Source organism: Ostrea edulis, chromosome 10, assembly GCF_947568905.1.
Source record: "Ostrea edulis chromosome 10, xbOstEdul1.1, whole genome shotgun sequence".
Classification (NCBI taxonomy): domain Eukaryota; kingdom Metazoa; phylum Mollusca; class Bivalvia; order Ostreida; family Ostreidae; genus Ostrea; species Ostrea edulis.
This window is the reverse complement of record NC_079173.1, coordinates 18,378,381-18,385,537: the sequence shown is the minus strand read 5'-3', so window position 1 is coordinate 18,385,537 and position 7,157 is coordinate 18,378,381.

The window sequence follows — 7,157 nt, the reverse complement described above, 5'->3', positions numbered from 1 at the left end:
AGAATTGACATGAATCAACAGATGATGGACATGTATCGCAGATCTACATTATGTACCCCTCTAAACTGCAAATATTGTTTTAGATGTATGTGTAAATTATTTGATTGCTATTGATTCTAAATATTCTAAAGTTTCAAATGATATTCAGATAAAACCTATTAATGTTTCGAAAAGGGAGGGGTGAAACAAGTTGGGCACAATAAACATTTTCATAAAACTATTAATGAAAGTTGAAGAAAACGCAGTGATCAATCTCATAACTCCTATAAGGAATACAAAATAAAGAGTTGGACAAAAAAGGATCCCTGGACATACCAGAAGTGAGATAAGATGCCTGGTGGTGATGGGGGGGGGGGGGGTAGTGCTTCATCTCCTCTAGATCCCCTACTTTATTATTTTAAAAATTTATACAAGAATTATAATCAAATGTTTAGTTTTCTGTCTACGCAATATGGGGAGGGGGTGGGATTGGGTATATTTGAATATGGAATTTGCGCATCAAATATGCCCGTTTCAAAGTAGAGGAGAGGCAGTCTAGAACACTCGTTTAAATCACCCCCCCCCCTCCACCCCACCCCGATCTGTAAATGAAAATTAAATGGGTAAAATACATGTTATATGTTAGATTTAAAGCATACAATCTTTATTTGATGAGAGCAGCTACAGGATGATAAAGTAAGTTTTGATTTTGTCTATTCTGCATTTCCTCCGTTTTATGACATCTAGGTATTTCGACACGTATCGGACGGTCTAATTTCAAATCCAAACATCTAACAATATATGATTTTGATTCAAATAAGCAATTAAACTTACGTACATTTCAATCATTTTTCCAAAAAATGCATGCATGCACACCTTATTTGGAATTCATTTTCTCCGATGAGGAAATCCATCGGTAATTAAATTCCGCCGTTCATATGCAGAAATCAGTGTTAAATAATTCGTAGCCTGCTTTGTATATCTCTACTTATTATGGTTCATGAGGTTACATGTATCATAGATGAAGCAATGAATTGCATTATATAATTCACAAGACACAGACACAATATATGCATGTACCGGTAGAGGTATATACGCGAGCGGTACCACATGTACCTATGTGCCAACAAAATGTTTAGTCCTCGGGTAAATATATTTTTCAATCATTTTTATTATTTACGGAATCTCGGAATATAATACAAAATGTTTATTATTACTCTAGCATGATAAAAATTTTGCAGAATCTTTTAGCCCTAAGTTTATTGTCGTTCAATTTGGCTATATGTACTATTAAAATTGTGCAGAGATTCTGATCGACGTGTTGCAATTCCGTCTTTCATTTCTATTTTGAGTCTATTTTGAAAAGAATACACAGGTCAAGAAATATATAATAACATGCGATACCGTGACATCTGTCAAACTCTGTCTGTTGTCAACGTAAACAACGTAAACATGGTGTCAAAAATCACGCGCTTATGTCGTTACCTCATATTTCCTAAAAACACGTCATAACGGCATTCATACAAAATTATTTAATCAAAATAAGGCCCCAACTGTTATGATTTATGCTTTGTATTTCGAAAGTATTACTGTAGTCAAAGTCATAATCAATATATGTCACGACAAGTATGACCTACGTACGTTAGTTCGAGTTGCGCAGTCACTTCAAAAACGTCACAATCATATCCCCTTAACTACAGTATATGTACGTGATGCTTTCTCATTGACTACAATACTTAATTCTTTGTCATTAACTGCAATACTTGATTCTTTGTTAGTAGCTACAATACTTGATTCTTTGTTAGTAGTTACAATACTTGATTCTTTGTCATTAACTGCAATACTTGATTCGTTATCATTAACTGCAGTACTTGATTCTTTGTCATTAACTACAATATTTGATTCTTTGTCATTAACCATAGTACTTAATTCTTTGTCATTAACTACAATACTTAATTCTTTGTCACAAACTGCAATACTTGATTCGTTGTCATTAACTGCAATATCTGACTCTTTGTTATTAACTACAATACTTGATTCTGTGTTATTAACTACAATATATTATTATTTGTCATTAGCTACAATACTTGACTCTTTGCTCATAAGTAGAATAATTCTCTGCTAATAACTGCAGCACTCAATTCTTTGTCATAAACTACAATACTTGATTCTTTGAAATTAACTACAATACTTGATTCTTTGTCATTAACTACAATACTTGATTCTTTGTCATTAACTGCAATACTTGATTCTTTGTCATTAACTACAATACTTGATTCCTTCTCATTAACTACAATATTTGATTCTTTGTCATTAACTACAATACTTGATTCTTTGTCAATAACTACAATACTTTGATTCTTTGTCATTAACTACAACTTGAGTCTTTGTCATTAACTACAACTTGATTCTTTGTCATTAACTAGAATACCTGATTCTTTGAAATTAACTACAATGCTTTATTCTTTGTCATTAACTAGAATACTTGATTCTTTGTCATTGACTACAATACTTGCTTCTCTGTCATTAACTACAATACTTGCTTCTTTGTCATTAACTACCATCCTTGATTCTTTGAAATTAACTACAATTCTTGATTCTTTGTCATTAACGTGAGGACGTTAACGTACTATTACAATATGTCCCCTTCCACTCGTCCGGACAGGTACATTTCCAGAACTTTCAATATCTTCCATAACGTTGCAGAGTTCCGCCATTTTTGCATACAATGTTATTGTCGCAGGCTTTAACTCAAAAAAAGAATGATGTATATCTAGCACTATTTTGCAGTTTCTCTTCAAACAATTTTTGTGTGCATGTAACTGTTTATTTTTCAGACCCTTTACAAAAGAAGACAATGTAACATTGTAATGCTACCCTGTTACCTGCATAAAGATCAGCGACAATCAACTGGAAGTTGAAAGTGTTTAAAAATCGTGCCTTGTCTAAAAGATTTCAGTATCATAATATGTCATCTTCACAAGTCAAGGGTTATTGATTCGTTACCTTGAACTAACCCTTAACATCAGTGACTATCAAAAACTTGGGCTCGTTCTGATTCTTTCCAGAAAAGAGTGGGAACCAATGCGGTTCTATTTATAAGAACGCGAAGCGAGATATTCAAATAAAAACAAGTGTATTGATACCTACGGTTATGACAATTTCAATAGTTTAAGCAATATTGTCTTAAGCAAACATGTTTCCAAACTTGATCTACTATCAATAAACGTAATTCATGTAAATATTATTATTGCGCGTGTTTATCAATACAACAGTAAGAGATCGCGTCATTTGTATCTATGTACACCAAACAAGATGCAGTGATTTCATTGGATGTTTTATTTATAGTGGTTTGTGTAATGGTCTAACGAACCCAACTTTTATATAGCGACTGATGTCAAGGGTTAGTGCGAAGTAACGAATCAATAACCCATGACTTGTGAAGATGATACTCGAGATTATTTGATTTTATATCAAATAGTCCGTATTAATTTAGATACGCTATGTATGTTGGGCCTACGTGACCCATCTGCTACAACGTACGAGTTACTATGTATGCTCTACGTCACACCTGTAACTCCCTGAGATCGAACCCATTCATTAGACAATTTTCAACCGAAGCAGCAACGTGGTTTATCAGAGGCGAGATAATCTATCCACGTGGTCGAAGGTTTTCTGCATGGTATTATCCATACAGAAGTGATCTAGCAGTGGCATGCTGGGAGTTTTTCTGAGGAATGTCCATAAAAAACTGCGACTCAGATATCCCCGGTCGGGGGGGGGGGGGTGTAGCCGTAGGACGCTCAAAACAGACAACACAACATCGGGAACTAATTCCTAATCCCACGGCCACACCTCGAACGGATCGACTAGCCCTTGCAGAGGGGCAGCCACTGTTCAATGAGAAGGTCCCTCTGTTCCATTCGACATGCATCGGATAACCAGGGTGAGTCTTGTAATTTTTATTGTTGTGCCTGGCCTGGCGGACAATTTCCCATTTCTAATTGTTCCACATTCTGATATTGGTTCTCATGTCCCTCACAACTAAGCATATATGTGAAGGGGAATTTTTGATATGTCAGTGTCCTATTCGAGTCGGCTATAGAATTGGAGCAATTTGGTCTTGCAGGGAATTACAACTTGGTTAATGGTCAACTTTTAATCAAGCGTCAGCTAACACCCCCCCCCCCTTTCAGCATAATAGTAGGCATTGTCATGAGCACCGTGCTTCCACATTGTCATAAGGCTCAATAAATGCTCAAGTATATGCGATATATCAGGCTTGCAGCCAGTCGTTCACCCAATATTGGCATACATATGACCAACAATCCCTACTCAGGCCTCTAACCCTTCTATGTCTTGGGTAGAAATAATGTTAATGCTGGTTGATGTATGTAAACTATCATATTTCACCAATCAATTTTCACTATAACAGTCAGCTTAGGCTGAGTTCCAACCCAATCCTCAACCAACTTGTTTAAAAGTACATCCATTAACGGCAAACTGACAACTCAACTGTATGACAAACGGGATGATTTCAGCTTCTCCATCGTCAACTTTCCATATTTGTGTAGCAATATTCCATTATCACCTGCATATGGTGTTTATATATCTCAACGGATTCGATCTGCAAGAGCTTGCTCTGCGTATCGTCAGTTTTTTTAAATCGAGGTAAGCTACTGACATACAAGTTGATGGTACAGGGATTTCAACAATCTCGATTGAAGTCAGCATTTCGCAAATTCTATGGTCGTTATAACGATCTACTTCGTCCGTACAACCTCGCATTGGGTCAAATGCTGTCTGACATGTTTCATACCGATTGTTAAGCCGTTCGTGGCACAAGGATTTTGACTACAGATAACCCGGTTTACCTGATCAGGATATAGGGCTCACGGCGGGTGTGACCGGTCAAAAGGGGATGCTTACTCCTCCTAGGCACTTGATCCCAACTCTGGTGTATCCAGGGGTCCGTGTTTGCCCAACTATCTATTTTGTATTGCTTATAGGAGTTCTGAGATTGGTCGCTGTTCGTTATCTTCACCTTGCATCCGTAGGACCCAATGCCACACCAAAACATTCAAATTTTGTATTGCCTCCAACTCGGGTAAACTCTGCAATTGTTCCCTAGATGTCGCTACAACCACTTATGCAGTCAGTGCAGAGGGAAACACCCTAGGGTCAATTCCGGAATAAAACCCCTAAAATATTTGGGTCACACTCCATTTATAATTTAATGTCCTCAAGGCTAAAAACATGTGTAATCCTCCTAGGCAATTTTACTTCTGGCTTCAGACTTCAGTATTTGGGTCGGGGGAGGGGGGTAAAAAGCTCTCAGTCTTCACTACTGCCTATCATTGCACGTACCTATGAAAATCAACTATAGTGTTGCTTAATTGGTTGGCTGACACACCCTTTACCATCCCCCTTTTTAGATCTGCTATTACATTGCATTGCCCATTGTCATTAGTAGCTTACGTATAGGCCATGTTCTTGCTCTTGAGTGCAACTGCTTATCAACATTAAATCCATTAGACCATTGGCCAGGAACACATTACCCCCCCCCCCCCTCCCTAGAGGTTTTTCTACACTAGGAGTGTTTTTAAGTTTTTTTGCAAATTCAATATGGCCATTACCGTGTTCCATACCGCATAACAACGACACATTAGAAACACAAACAATGGGTTAGTGACTTCCCAGAGAGGACATGGTGAGAAATATGTATAAAACATAGAAGACAGCGTAATGTGGAAAGTGATACATATTTTTACATATCTGCAAAATGCAATTTTCATAGATAAATTTCATCCATGTCGTTTGAAACTATACAGGTATTCCTAAAACAACATGTACCTATTAGCATGTTCAATATAAATAAACAGTATGATAAACGGTTCATTTCTAGATATTATAACCAACAGGCCCGATCTTTATATGATATACACAATATTGAGTTAGTACATATAAATTTCAACATGGAAATCGCAGTCCATATTTCCATGTCTTCTCACGAGATACATGTATTTAATGTATGGAAGTCCATTAATGTATACAATCAATTAAACGATAGCACCTGAGTTACGTTTGCGTATACATGAAAACAATGGGGAAACCCTGATAAATAATGGCTCAACTATTGAGAATCGGACATATTACAAACAATGAACTAATTCATACATTATTTAGATGAATTAATTATATTCTACACTGGTAAAAATAGAAATATATATTGTCATACATAAAATCGAACTTTTCAATTTTCAGATAACTTTTAAAGATGTCACATAGAAAAAAATCTAACAATCTTATGCCTGGGAAGTTAATCTGCATCAAGCTCCTATAAACATCAAGAATAAAGATGCATCATACATTATGTATAGAGTGTAGAGGAAAATGACATAAATTCTTTCACGGAGCAGTTTTCAAAATATTAGATTAATTGTTTGTTTTTGTTTTACATCCCGTCAATAATTTCTCACGCATATTGAGGCCTCACCAGCTGTAGCTGAAGCACCACAAATTTAGACTTAGTGCTCAGGATCGTGGGTTCTTTGTTGTGTCAAAAGTCTGCCACTACACGTGACCTCTGTTTTTAAGGTCATACCCGAAAAAGCGGCGGTTCTCAAATCTAAATGCCGGGCTTTTGGCGAAGGAGCAATCACTGCCTTTTTTAAAGTCTAAGGGTTTACCATGGCACAAGCGGGACTCTAACTCATGACCTCTCGGTTATGAGCTACCGCGACCGGTTCCAAAGAATAGAGGATAAACGGTCCCAAGAATAATGCATTGTAAATACATACATATAGATTGATTAATAGCTAGAAGTTTTGAACGGGGCCTGTTCCTGGTGTTATCATTAATTTACCAATATTAGTTACTAGAAGTAAACCTTGAGGAAATTGTGCCTAGTCTAATGAACGACGTTGCTCACTATCGGCACTTTTCCCCGCCCATAAGCGTCTGTTCTGTAATAAAGACAGTCACGTGCAAGGGAAAACACAACCTTGTAAAGTATGACAAAACGGTAGAAGAAGCCATTAAAAACCTGCAAAGAATAAAGGTGACAATGACAAAATAAAAAGTTGGTTGGTTGATTTTATATTGTTTAACGTCTGTTCCACTCGAAAATATTTCACTCGTATGGAGACAATACTATTGTCAGTGAAGGACTGCAAAAT